Here is a 15,160-nt window from a genome sequence, read left to right on the forward strand (position 1 = left end):
GACCCCGTTACTGCCAATTGACGATTGGCTAGCTGATAAGAATAACAATAATAATAATAATTAGGTGATGATTTTTCTTTTAGCATATGTATTTTAATTTTTCTATATCAGATCAATACCTAATGTATTTTATTTTTGTTTAATGAAAAATTTATTTTTGGTCGACTATGACTTTTTAATTCTTATTTAACTTTCATTCTGTTTATTTCTTATTCTCAACAAACATGTCGACGGTTGGACATAAGGAGAGATTTTGAATCTAGTAGAAATAACAAGACTTTTGAGTTCTTTCAATAGATGGACCATCTGTTGAAATAGATTGATCATCGGTTGGGTTTGTGTCAGCAGATTATCCATTTGTTGTAACAGATTTGTCATCTATTGTAGGAATACATTCTAGTTTGATGAACTGTATTGTGTTCTTCCAGCAAATGTCCATCTGTTGCAACAGATGGGTAATCTGTTGAAAATAATTTTGGGATCTATTGTATTTAGTTCCCGTTTTGCCTTTTTTTATTGATGCACAAGTTATTAAAAAAATATTTTATAAAATAAATGATAACATTTATGTTCACAACAATGAGTTAAATATATAAAAGTCCATAACAAACAACAACACAAGTTTTTTCTATTACAACTATCATGGTGGATTACGATCTGGGCGTGTAGTTTTTTCGTGACCAGCGTTCTTACATACGGAGCACTTATTTTTTCTTAATAGAAATGATTTTTCGACTCTGCGCCTTCTCTCATATTGCCTTCTTCTCAGTTTCATAGTGCTTGGGTCAATATATGGAAGAGGTATTGATCTCCCTAAAAGATCTACAGGACCAACCCAAGATTCTTCGGGAGGCACTAAATTAATATTCTCACTATATGTCATTATATATTTTTTCACTGAATAATATGGAGAGGAGCAGTCATAAATTTTAGTTCCATATTGTGCATTGTATTGAGCTCTAAGCGCCGCCATAGCATATGGATAGGGTATTTTGTCCTAGTAAAAAACTCTGCACGTACAAGAGCTTAGTTGAAGATCGGCCATGGCAACATCACCATGACCGTCAATACTGAACTTGCAATCTGCTATTTGATGAGAAAATAACCTATTCCCCAAACTAATGTTCGCTGATATTTTTTTTCCGCTACTAGAACAAATTTGGTTCCTGCGTTCTCGAACTACACACGTCTTTCGTGAAATAATTTTCCATACTTCTTATTTATTTCATCAAATAGACCTGTGATGGGATTTCTCTTTCAACGTCGAATAATGAATTCACTGATTCAACTATGTTTGTCGTTATAATATTATACCTATACAAAAGAATCACTTAGTACGACATCATACTAAACTTGTAACTCAAACAAAAGATTAAATTCATAAGAATGTACCTATTTCCCAGACAAAATGCCCAGCTCCATTGCTCGAAACTGACACATATGAGATGTTCGGCTGCCTTGGGATGCATATCCATTATTTGATTGAAATGGTAAAAAAAATCATCTCTATTATATGATTTAGTTGCTCTATAAAAAGGGGTAACGACCCTTTCACTGTGAAAGTTGTTTCGATTATTAGCTCCAAGATGCCTCATGCAACAACCAAAGTGAGCTGAAATATAGAAAATTGAACCCATCTTTGGGATACTTAGATGCCTATCCAAAATAAAGCACAACTCTTCTGTATTTTTAATGCAGTTTTAGATTTGTTTAAAAAATATCCATATAAGGCATCACATTCCTTGTACACTACACAAAAAATGATAGGAAAGATGTGCCTCTCCACATTTTGCGCCACCGCTGCTAGCAAAACTCCATTATGTCTGCTTCTCAAGAAGGTCCCGTCGATGGATAAGACTTTTCTCAAATATTGAAAACCTTGAATCTAAGAACCATAGGATACAAAAAAGTACTTGAACCTTCCGTTTTCATCAACATGCAATATCGTCTTACTTTCAAGATTTTTGGACTCAAGCATGTAACGGTAGGCATCGAGGACTGGATACCCGTGCTTATGTGTCCCCCTAAACAAATCCTTGGTAATTCCCATGGCCGTATATATCTTCCAATAAATGACCATGACACCCAATTTTGTAAGGAGTTGATTGGCCATAGCCCTTGTAGAAGGGCCTTTGCCATTAGGGAATCTATTTTTGAAATATTGATCGAGGACCTCTGTTGTGGCATGAGGATTTTGTCCCGTAATGTGCTTCGAACCACATGTGTGATACTTTTCATAAATATGAATGATGAAAATGTCAGAACTTAAGTACTTCACAACCCTCAACCACCACTTACAGTTCAAATTAGCACATCTGTAGGAAAAGCTTTGCTCGAATTAATCACCTACTTTACTCTGATTTTTTTTAAGAAAGCAAAAAACAAAGAAGTAGAAAGTTCTTTCTTAACCTTGAATGACATTTCCTTGTAAAATCCGTCTCGTTATCTTGATGATTTCTAGAATGTGTCGATTGAGAAGAACTGCCCACCGTATTGCTCGCAGAAACGGGCGTAGGTGTTTGATCATCATTTGGAATATTCATGTCCAGATCATCCAACATATCATCAAAGATGTCTTATTCTTGTTCTTCTTCTCAATTCTAGTTCTCATTCTCTCTCGTCTTTTCAACCACATAGACCCTTAATACTGGCCTAGATGAATCACTAAGATAAGTACGCAATTAAACCTGATCGATTATCTTGAAAGGTAGTACCCTCTGATTTTCAAAGGAGTTGTGCATGTAGCTTATGATGAGTTCTTCTAGTTGACAATTCAGTCCACAATAGCTGATTATTAAGTTCACAAAATCATCATACGAAATATCACTTTGGACTGCCATAGTTATCGTTTCTAGCATTTCAACCTCCTTCCAACGCCATACATATTGATTGCACTTCTCTATCCATTGACCATGACAATCCACCCCTATTATTATTGATCCCCCCATTAGTGGTACCTAAATAAAGTTATTTGCTAAAAAAAGTTAATAAAGATATCATAATAAAATTAAGAGTGACTTCATAGTGTCGTAACATGAACCCAAACAGATGTGAAATCTGTTGCAATATGTGAAAAATATATTGCAACAGATCAGTGATCAGTTGCAATAGATTACTCACCTATTGAGATTCATGTTACGCTCCTGAAGCCAATTCTAACAGATGAGTCATGTGTTGTAACAGATAAAGCGCCTGTTGCGATAGATGTTATAGTACTAAAGAACCTTTGAAGCTGATTCCAACAGATGAGTGACATGTTGCAAAAGATAACTAACCTGTTGCGACAGATGACTTACCTATTATAATAGACGACGCATCAGTTGGAATCGAGTTCAACTTCTATTACTACAGGTGACTAATCTGTTGCAACAGATAAATATTCTATTACAACAAATGAATAATCTTTTGTAACAGAGGAGTCATCTGTCGCAACAGATGACCCACATGTTTGATTTATGCTACGACACTATATAACCATAAACATGAATCCAACATATATGTCTTCCGTTGCAATAGATGGCTCATCTGTCGTAACAGATGAGTAATCTATTTAAACAGATGGCTCTTATGTTGCATTCATGTTCGCATGCTATCTATTGTTGAAAAAACAACACAATAGTAGTTACCCAGATGACAAATTCAATTAAAAACGATAATTTTACTTATCAAAGTCACCTATGGCATAATGCCAAAGTGATGTACGAAATAAAATTTGACCTAAAAAAATGGTCAAGTAGTAGCAGTAGCGATAAAAACAACAACAATGATCGACAAGAAGAAGATGAAGATGATAATAAAGTAGTAGATGATGATAATGAAGTAGAATATGATGATTAAAGCAGCAGCAACAATGAACAACAAAAATCGCGAAGAGAGAGAAAACAACAACGGATGAAAAGAGAGAGAAACACAACTTTTTTCCCTCCGTTTCCTGTTATATATTAGTTTTACATTTGGATCAAAGTGTAAATTAAAAAAATTTATGGGCTATTTTCAAACCTTCTTAATCCATAATAAAGTAATTGTCACCTCCACTCAATTCTTAAAACTTGAGTCACCTACACCTCATTTTCAAACTCTTTTGTCACTTTTAATTAAATTACCCAGGTAACGTAATGAAGATTACTTTTTATTTTATGGAGGAAATAATTTTGTAAGAAGTATGGAAAAAATAAAAATACCATAACTATGAATAAGAAAGACAATTAAATTACTCTTTATATTTTTTTCATTATAAGTTTTTTGGCAAATTTAATAATAATGAAAATTTATGAACAATTTATTTTGACATGTCATTAGATTTTATTAATTATGCAGTAAAAGGATATAATACAAATTAAATTTTTTTAATTAAAATATTATTATATTTATTTTTAGAGTTTCGGCAGGGACTTAGCACGAGCCACAGATAACTAGTATTTAATTATATATGAAGATTGAAAGGAGTCTAAGTAAATAGAAAAAATATTATCGTCCTAGTTATACCATTTATAACGTTCACAGATCATAAGAATATCAAATATAGAAAAGGATAAAAATTATCTCTAAAAATTTTAAAATTTTAAACAAATAAATCATAATAAGCTCAAGTAAGATCTTGCAATTTTTATTTTTCATTCACGTCAAAATAATTGATATATTTTTCTTAATTTTATTAATAGATTCATTATTTAGTGATGCTATGTTATCAAAAATTTGTATTTGGATAAAGAAATCACTAAAATAACAAACTTGTTTTTCTCAAGAAAGAAAAACACTATAAATAAATAAAATCATTTTTGACAAATAATTTTCTTGTTTCAAATCTATATTGTTTGAATATATAGTGACCTTCCCATAGGTTTCTTCTTCTTGAAATCACATTTTTAATTAATGACAACATTCCTTCAACATGTTGGTCTTTTACTCTATCAAAATCTGATATTAAATAATAATTAATAAAATAAAAAAATCGATCATCTTTATATCATAATTATGCAATATCCTAAAATAATATATAATTAAGAAATTATATTATTCATAGTACAAATTTGTATTTGTATACACAGATTAAAAAACTAACAAAGTTATTTTTCTCGAGAAAAAAAAACATTACGAATAATTCAAATTATTTTCTTGTATCAAACCTATGTTACATTGTGATTACATTCTTCAACCTCCTCAAACGTATATTGTTTTGCTGGACTCTCATTTTGAATTACTGAGAACATTCCATCAATGTATGTGTCTAGCATGAGCTTATGAAGACAAGTGGTATCTTGAGAACTGACATTTTACAACAAAAATCTATTTTATAGATTATTGATTAATTCATATCTATTCCATATTTATTCCATATTTTGTATATATAATAAAGGAGAATAGTATAGCATGAGCTTATGACAACTGGCATCTTGTCTAATTTGTAGATTATTGATTAATTCATATTTATTATATATATATATATATATATATATATATAGAGAGAGAGAGAGAGAGAGAGAGAGAAGAGCCAGTGTTGGTGTGGTTTTGACATGCCTGTTTCGGCAGGTTGCTTGCTTCATGATTTTATTATATCACCCCTATTAATTATTATAATTTATTTATATATTAAAAATAATAATATTTAAATAAAAAATAAAATAGACATTAATGATATATCTGTTTCAGCTGCTTTAACCATAATTTTACTATATCACCCCTATTGTCACGATCCAAAAATAGTTCTAATATATCACATATATTGCAATACCACAACCAGATAGAACACAAGTAAGAGTCATATCACATATAAGCAGAGCAAGGGGGAACATGCATATACAAGATCATCAAATACAAGTAAAAAAAGATAAGACAATTACATAAATAGCAAGTCAATATTGCAATACAACACAATGTAAATACAATAAAGTAAGTGCAATGTATATGATGATGATGATGACGACGAAGATAATGCAAGAGGTCATCATAAACCTCCGGGATTGTCGCACAATCCCCATGTACGCCTACGGAGGCAAGCCTCCCAACGCAGGATCCATGGGGGGTTCGCCAACCCGTATACAAACCACATATCTCATATTTCCTATTCGGCACATCACTCGAAAAAGGGTTTTATAAGGTGCTATAGTATCTCCTCCCCAGCATATCCCTCGACGAGGGTTTTAAAAAAGTGTTGTCAGTGTTACTCAGGTATTGCCACGGTGGTACCAATGTTTCATGAATAAGTATGATATGAGATGTAATGCTCACTACCAATTACAATGAGTATTTCCCACAATCAACCATATGATATATTTCCACAACCAACCACGGCGATACATTTTCACAACCAACCACAATGATACATTTTCACAACCATGTGAGCCAATATCCACTTATTATTTCCGTTTCATCCATGAATTTCCACATGTCTCATATACCAAAAGTATGAATATATCACGATATACTAATGGTTCCACATTAGACATTTCAACAATACAATATAATTATTCACATGTATTTAAGGCTATCAGCATCACATAGGACCCTACATAGTCACACACATCACATAATATCTTAATTTTGACAATTACATCACATATAGGCCCCCATATGGAAAAAACACATAGATAACCATTTTTCATGATTATTTCCCACCCTTAACATATATTTTGTACCATCATTTACGACTCAGCTCAGTCTGAAAGAGTTAAGCCATAACCTACCTCAAAATTCGAAATCGATCCGCTACACTTTGAACTCACGATCTTATTTTTCACGAACAATATTGAACTTCACTAAAAATATCAAATATGGAATCTACTCATCAAAACAAAACCAACAACACCATATTGATTACTTTTGGTTCGGGGTCAAACCGAACTCCCCAAAATGGGTTTCCAAAAAAGAAGGGCAAAATTAGAACTTTACTTTAAAAATAAGTTTCCTATATTTTTAGGAATCTACAGCTGAAAATCCAAATCAAATCGAGTAAAAAATGAGGTTCAAATTAAATAAAACCATTTTTAAGATTTATCGAATAAAATATTTAAAATCTGGGTTAAAATCAAGAATCAGAGTTGTTTTGAAGGTTAAATTGATGAAATATAGGTCCCACACCCATATTTCCAATTTTTCAACTTTCCAATCAATAGGTCGAAATAAGCTCGGGTGCACTGGGAACTGAACCAAAGGTCCACCCAGCCTAAAATCGATATTTTAGAGCTGATGGCGTAGTCTATTTATCCATCCGATGAACGAATCAAAAGATATTCTCATAAATCTAAAATAAGGCTCTCGAAGTAGTCAAAAACCACAATATCGCATAAATACTACCAAAATGCTTAGAAAATCATGCCAATCACCCTCACACCCCAGAAATGTCATAATGCAACTACGAGGAGGGTTAAAATAGTCAAATCACACAAAATCATGAATTTCACATATTTCATCAAATTTTTAGATCGTTACATCATCCACCACTAAAAATCTAGTTCGTCCTCGAACTATGACAAAGAAATAGCTGAATCAATAAAGAGCAGGGGATAGGAACTACGTATATCAGACTCGACCTCCCAAGTAGCCTCATCTATAGGTCTATGTCGCCACTGAACCTTAACCACATGGATAACTCTAAAGCACAACCACTGAACATCTCAAACCAAAATAGAGATCGGCTCCTCAACAAAGGACAACCGCTCATCTAACTGAACCGACTCCCAACAAATGACATGAGACTCACTAGAAATATAACAGCAAAGCATAGAAACATGAAAAACTGGATGAACAACTGATAAATCAGGGGCAAATCCAACTTATAAGCCACATTACCAACAGTCTGAAGAATCTCAAATGGACCAATATACTTGGGGCTAAGCTTTCCCCTCTTCCCAAACCTCATCACACCCATCATAGGTGAAAATTGAAGAAAAATATGATATCCAACATTAAATCTCAAAGCACGAAGTCTATGACCAATATAGCACTTTTTCCTACTCTAAGCCGCTCTAATCTATCCTGAATAACCCAAAATCTATCCCAAGACTCACAAAGTAAGTCTATACCTCGAGGTCTCACCTTTAAAACATCAAACCTGCCCACAGGAGAACGACAATGCCTACCATACAACGCTTCAAAAGGATCCATATCAATACTGGAATGGTAGCTAATATTATATGCAAACTCTCCTAAAGCTAAATGTTGTTCCCATTGGCCACCAAAATCAATCACGCATGCAAGAAGTATATCCTCCAAAACAAGGATAGTCCGCTCTGACTGGCCATTGGCCTAGGGGTGAAATACTGTATTGAGATCTACTCGAGTACCTAACTCATCCTGAAAAGTATTCCAAAAGTGAAATGTGAACACAAGACCTCGATCTGAAATACTAGACACCAGCACACCATGAAAATGCACAATCTCAAGAATGTAGATACAGAACAACCTCAAATCTACGATAAGACAAACACTATCATAACCATGAGATGTACGAGGTAAACTAGTCACAAAGTCTATGGTGATATATTCCCACTTTCGATCGTGAATGGGTAACCTCTGATGTAAATCACCAGGTCTCATATTCTCGGCCTTCACTCACTGACAACATAGGCAACAAGTAACAAAATCCGCTATATCACGCCTCATACCATGTATTAGTAGTGTTGCCTCAAATCATGATACATCTTAGTCATACCAGAATGGATAAAATATCTAGAATAGTGGGCCTCCTCCACGATAAACCTAATACAGTCACCCACTCTCGATACAAAAACTCAACCTCCAATCCACAAAACTTCATCTAAATCAAGTGAGACTTTCGTAGCCTCCCCATTTAACACCTTATCTCAAATCAACCTCAATCCAACATCATCAAATTGATGAGCTCAAATCTGCTCTATCAAAAAAGATCTATCCTTCACAAATACCAAAATATGCTCAGGTGTTGAAAAATCAAGTCTAACTATCTGGTTAGCTAAAGACTGAACCTCTAAATCTAAAATCCTCTTCTGGGTTAAAAAATGCACCAAGCTACCCATGTTAGTCGACTTTCGGCTCAAGTCATCCACAACCATATTAGCCTTGCCTGGATGGTAAAGAATAGTCAAGACATAATCCTTAAGCAACTCAAGCCAACGGCGTTGCCTCATATTAAGATCTTGCTGGGTGAAAAAGTACTGAAGGTTACGATGATCTGAGAGGATCTCACAACGGACTCCATATAAGTAGTGCCTCCACAACTTCAAGGCAAACACAACTGTGCACAACTTCAAATCATGGCTAGGATAATTCCTCTCATGAGGCTTCAACTGACGAGACACATAAGAAATCACTTTGCCCTTCTACATCAACATATCATGTAACCCAACACCTGAAACATCACAAAAGATTGTAAAACCCACACCCTCCTTGGGTAAACTCAAGATAGGAGTTGAAGACAACAAATCTTTGAGCTTTTGAAAATTTACCCACAAGCATTGACACTAAAAAGAAATCTTCTTCTAGGTAAACTTGGTCAATGGAGCTACAATGGATGAAAAACCCTCGACAAAACACTGATAATAGCCTTCTAAGCTACAAAAACTATGAATCTCGGTGGGCGAAGTAGGTCTAGCCTAATCGTGAACTGCTGCAACCTTGGTTGGATCAACCATAATACCTTTCTTAGTCACCACATGACCAAAAAAAAAGAAACACACTCCAACCAAAACTCTCCCTTAGAGAACTTAGCATATCACTTCTTATTCCTTAATCTTTAAAGCATAATCCGCAAATACTACTCATGCTCAAATCTCTCTTAGAATAAAACAAGATATCATCTATAAATACAAAATAAATGAGTCAAGATACGGTTGAAACACCCGGTTCATAAACTCCATGAATGGCAGGGGCATTGGTCAACCCGAATAATATGACCAAGAACTCATAATGACCATATCGAGCTCGAAAAGTTGCCTTCGGAATATCCAAAGCTCTTATCTTCAACTAGTTATAATCGTACCTCAAATCAATCTTTGAAAACACCACAGCACCCTAAAGCTAATCAAACAAATCATTAATGCGAGGAAGAAGATTCTTAGCCGTCACCTTATTCAACTGTCAATAATCAATACACATCCGTCATACTGACTACTTTTGGTTCGGGGATAAAATAAAACCTTGAAATGGGCTTCCAAAAAAGAAGGACAAAATTGGATATTTACTTTAAAAACATATTTTCCATATTTTTAGAAACCTACAACTGAAAATCAAAGTCAAATTGAGTCAAAAATGAGGTTCAAATTGAAGAAAACCATTTTTAAGCTTTATCGGGTAAAATCTTTGAAATCCGAGTTAAAATCAAGAATCGGAGTTGTTTTGAAGGTTAAATTAATGAAAAGCTAGTAATTATAAGTTAGAAAACATTATTCAAGTGAAAAAGAGTGAAATTTGGGTTTAAATCAAGCTCTAAGATTTTTGGAGTTTTAAGAAAATTATCCAGAAATTACTAAGAAAATGGTGAATTCTTACTTTAAATACGTAATGAAACCACGAAATTGGTGTTAATCTAGCTTCCCAAGCCCCCACAAATTTTACTTTTAAGCTCCCACACTATTTTAGGGTTTAACTCCCAAGAGATAAGATTAAAAATGAATAAAATGGGACATAAAGAGGGAAAAAGCTGCTTTATAGCCATAAAAAATCTGCTATGCACCAGATTTTTCATTTTTACGTCCGATTCGGACTTCGATGGGGTGTCCGAGATCCGTTCGAAGTCCCGTATACGCAACAAACTATGAAACCATACTAAATTCAGCGTTTCGGATGCATTAGAGAAGTTGAATTTTTGAAAAAACACCGTTTAAAAAAAGTTGAACACCGAAACCCAAAATTATAATTTTCCAAATCGAGAGTCGAAATGAGATTTAAAAACTGTAAAATCACACCAAATAAGTTACCACCCTACAATAGACATTTTGGATCTGTCGGCGAAGTCGAATTTCCCATACAAGCTTGTTTCAACCAAATGTGGGTCCCACACCTATATTTCTAATTTTTCAATCAATAGATCAAAATGAGCTTGGGTGCACCGGGACCCGAACTAAAGATCTACCTAGCCTAAAATCAATATTCTGGAGCCGCTGGCACAGTCCGTTCAACCATCCGATGCACGGATCAAAATATATCTCCATAAGTCTAAAATAAGGCTCTTGAAGCATAGAAACATGAAAAACTGGATAAACAACTGATAAATCTGGGGGTAAAGCCAACTAATAAGAAACATCACCAACAGTCTGACAAATCTTAAATGGACCAATATACTTGGGGCTAAGCTTTCCCCACTTCTCAAACCCCATCATACCTTTCATGGGTAAAACTCAAAGGAAGAGATGATCACCAACACTAAATCTCAAGACACAAAGTCGACGATCAACATAACACTTAAGCCTACTTTGAGCCACTCTAAGTCTATCCTGAATGACCCAGAATCTATCCCAAAACTCATAAAACAAGTTCGTACCTCGAGATCTCACCTTTGAAACATCAAACCAACCCACTGGAGAGTGACAACGCCTACCATACAACGCCTCAAATGGAGTCATATCAATACTATTATATGCAAACTCTACTAAAGCCAAATGTTGTTTCCATTGGACACCAAAATACATCACGCATGCGCGAAGCATATCCTTCAAAACCCAGATAGTCCGCTTTGACTGGCCATCAGTCTAGGGGTGAAACGCTGTAATGAGATCCACTCAAGTACCCACTTCATCTTGAAAATTCTTTCAAAAGTGAGATGTGAACACAAGACCTCGATCTCAAATATTAGACATCGACACCCCATGGAAATGCACAATCTCACGAATGTAGATATGGACCAACCTCTTAGCATTGAATGAGACCTGAACAGAAATAAAATAAGCTAGCTTGGTCAATCAATCCACAATGACCCAAACACTATCATAACAATGACATGTACGAGGCAAACCAGTCACAAAATCCATGGTGATGCGTTCCCTTTTTTGCTTGGGAAAAGGTAACCTCTGAAGCAAACCACCAGGTCTCATATGCTCGACCTTTACCCACTGACAACATAGGCAATGAACCACAAAATCTGCTATATCTCACCTCATACAACCCACCAATAGTGCTGCCTCAAATCACGATACATCTTAGTCACACCTAAATGGATAGAATATCTGGAACAATAGGCCTCCTCCAAGATCAACCTAATCCAGTCACCCACTCTCGACACAAAAACTCGACCTCCAATCCACAAAATTCCATCTGAATCAAGTGAGACTTCCTTATCCTCCCCACTCAACACCTTATCTCAAATCAACCTCAATCTAAAATCATCAAACCGATGAGCTCGAATCTGCTCTATTAAAGAAGATCTAGCCTCCATAAATGCCAAAACACGCACGGGTGTCAAAATATTAATTCTAACCATCTATTTATCTAAAGACTAAACCTCTAAGGCTAAAGGCCTCTTCTGGGACAAAAGATGCACCAAGCTACCCATGCTAGTCGATTTCTGGCTCAAGGCATCCGAAACCATATTAGCCTTGCCTGGATGGTAGAGAATAGTCAAGTCATAATCCTTAAGCAACTCAAGCCAACGGTGTTGCCTCATATTAAGATCTCGCTGGGTGAAAAAGTACTAAAGGCTACGATGATCTGAGAAGATCTTACAATGGACTCCATATAAGTAGTGTCTCCACAACTTCAAGGCAAACACAACTGTGCACAACTTCAAATCATGGCTAGGATAATTCCTCTCATGAGGCTTCAACTGACGAGACACATAAGAAATCACCTTGCTCTTCTACATCAACATATCACGTAACCCAACACTTGAAACATCACAAAAGATTGTAAAACCCACACCCTCCTTGGGTAAACTCAAGATAGGAGCTGAAGACAACAAATCCTTGAGCTTTTAAAAACTTACCCTACAAGCATTGACACCAAAAAGAAATCTTCTTCTAGGTAAACTTGGTCAATGGAGCTACAATGGATGAAAAACCCTCGACAAAACACTGATAATAGCCTTCTAAGCCAAAAAACTATGAATCTCGATCGGCGAAGTAGGTCTAGCCCAATCGCAAACTGCTGCAACCTTGGTTGGATCAACCATAATAGCTTCCTTAGTCACCACATGACCCAAAAAAAAAAAAACACTCCAACTAAAACTCGCCCTTAGAGAACTTAGCATATAACTTCTTATCCCTTAATCTTTGAAGCATAATCCGTAAATGCTCCTCATTCTCAACTCTTTCTTGGAATAAAGCAAGATATCATCAGTATACACAAAATAAAAGAGTCAAGATATGATCGACACATCCGATTTATAAACTCCATGAATGGCAGGGGCATTGGTCAACCTGAATAATATGACCAAGAACTCATAATGACCATATCGAGTTTGAAAAGCTGTCTTCGGAATATCCAAAGCTCTTATCCTCAACTAGTTATAATCGTACCTCAAATCAATCTTTGAAAACACCACAGCACCCTAAAGCTAATCAAACAAATCATCAATGCGAGAAAGAGGATTCTTAGCCGTCACCTTATTCAACTGTCGATAATCAATACACTTTTGCCATATTGACTACTTTTGGTTTGGTTCAAAATAGAACCCCGAAACAGGTTTCCAAAAAAGAAGGGCAAAGTCAGAAATTTGCTTCAAAAACATGTTTTCCATATTTTGAGAAATCTACAATTGAAAATCCAAGTCAAATCGAGTAAAAAATGAGGTTTAAATTGAAGAAAACCATTTTTAAGCTTTATCGGGTAAAATCTTTGAAATCCGAGTTAAAATCAAGAATCAGAGTTGTTTTGAAGGTTAAATTGATGAAAAGCTAGTAATTATAAGTTAGAAAACATTATTCAAGTGAAAAAGAGTGAAATTTGGGTTTAAAATCAAGATCTAAGATTTTTGGAGTTTTAAGAAATTTATCAAAAATTACTAAGAAAATGGTGAATTCTTACTTTAAATACGTAATGAAACCACGAAATAGGTGTTAATCTAGCTTCGCAAGCTCCTACAAACTTTACTTTTATGCCCCCACACTATTTTAGGGTTTAACTCCCCAGAGGCAAGATTAAAAAGGAACAAAAAGGGATATAAAGAGGGAAAAATCTTCTTTATAGCCAAAAAAAATCTGCTATGCACCAGATTTTTCATTTTCACGTCCAATCCGTACTTCGACGGGGTGTTCGAAATCCGTTCAAAGTCCGATATATGAAACAAACTAAGAAAACACACTAAATTTGAAATTCTGGATACATTTGTGAAGTTGGATTTTTAAAAAATACCGTTTTTAAAAAGTTGACCCCTGAAACCTGAAATCGTAATTTTCCAAATCGAGAATCGAAATGAGATTTAAAATTCGTAAAATCACACCAAACATGTTATCAACCTACAATCGACATTTTGGATCTACTGGCGAAGTTGAATTTCCCATACGAGCTCATTTTGATCAAATGAAGGGTCTCACACCCATATTTCTAATTTTTCGATTAATAGGTCAAAATAAGATCGGGTGCAAGGGACCTGAACCAAAGGTCTACCCATCCTAAAATTGATATTCCGGAGCCGCTGGCGCAGTCCGTTCAGCCATCCGGTGTATGGATCAAAACATATCTCCATAAATTTAAAATAAGGCTCTTGAAGTGTAGAAACATGAAAAACTGGATAAACAACAGATAAATCAGGAGGCAAAGCCAACTCATAAGACACATCACCAACAGTCTGACGAATCTCAAATGGACCAATATACTTGGAGCTAAGCTTTCCCCACTTCCTAAACCCTATCATACCCTTCATGGGTGAAACTCGAAGGAAGAGATAATCACCAACACTAAATCTCAACTTAAGCCTACTTTGAGCCGCTCTAAGTCTATCCTGAATGACTCGAAATCTATCCCAAAAATCACAAAGAAAGTCTGTACCTTGAGATCTCACCTATGAAACATCAAACCAACCCACTAGAGAGCGACAACGCCTACAATACAATCCCTCAAATGGAGTCATATCAATACTATTATATGCAAACTCTACTAAAGCCAAATGTTGTTCCCATTGGCCACCAAAATCTATAATGCATGCGCGAAGCATATCCTTCAAAACCCATATAGTACGCTTTAACTGGCCATCAGTCTAGGGGTGAAACGCTGTACTGAGATCTACTCGAGTACCCAACTCATCCTGAAAATT

Source organism: Capsicum annuum, chromosome 12 (assembly GCF_002878395.1).
Source record: "Capsicum annuum cultivar UCD-10X-F1 chromosome 12, UCD10Xv1.1, whole genome shotgun sequence".
NCBI lineage: Eukaryota > Viridiplantae > Streptophyta > Magnoliopsida > Solanales > Solanaceae > Capsicum > Capsicum annuum.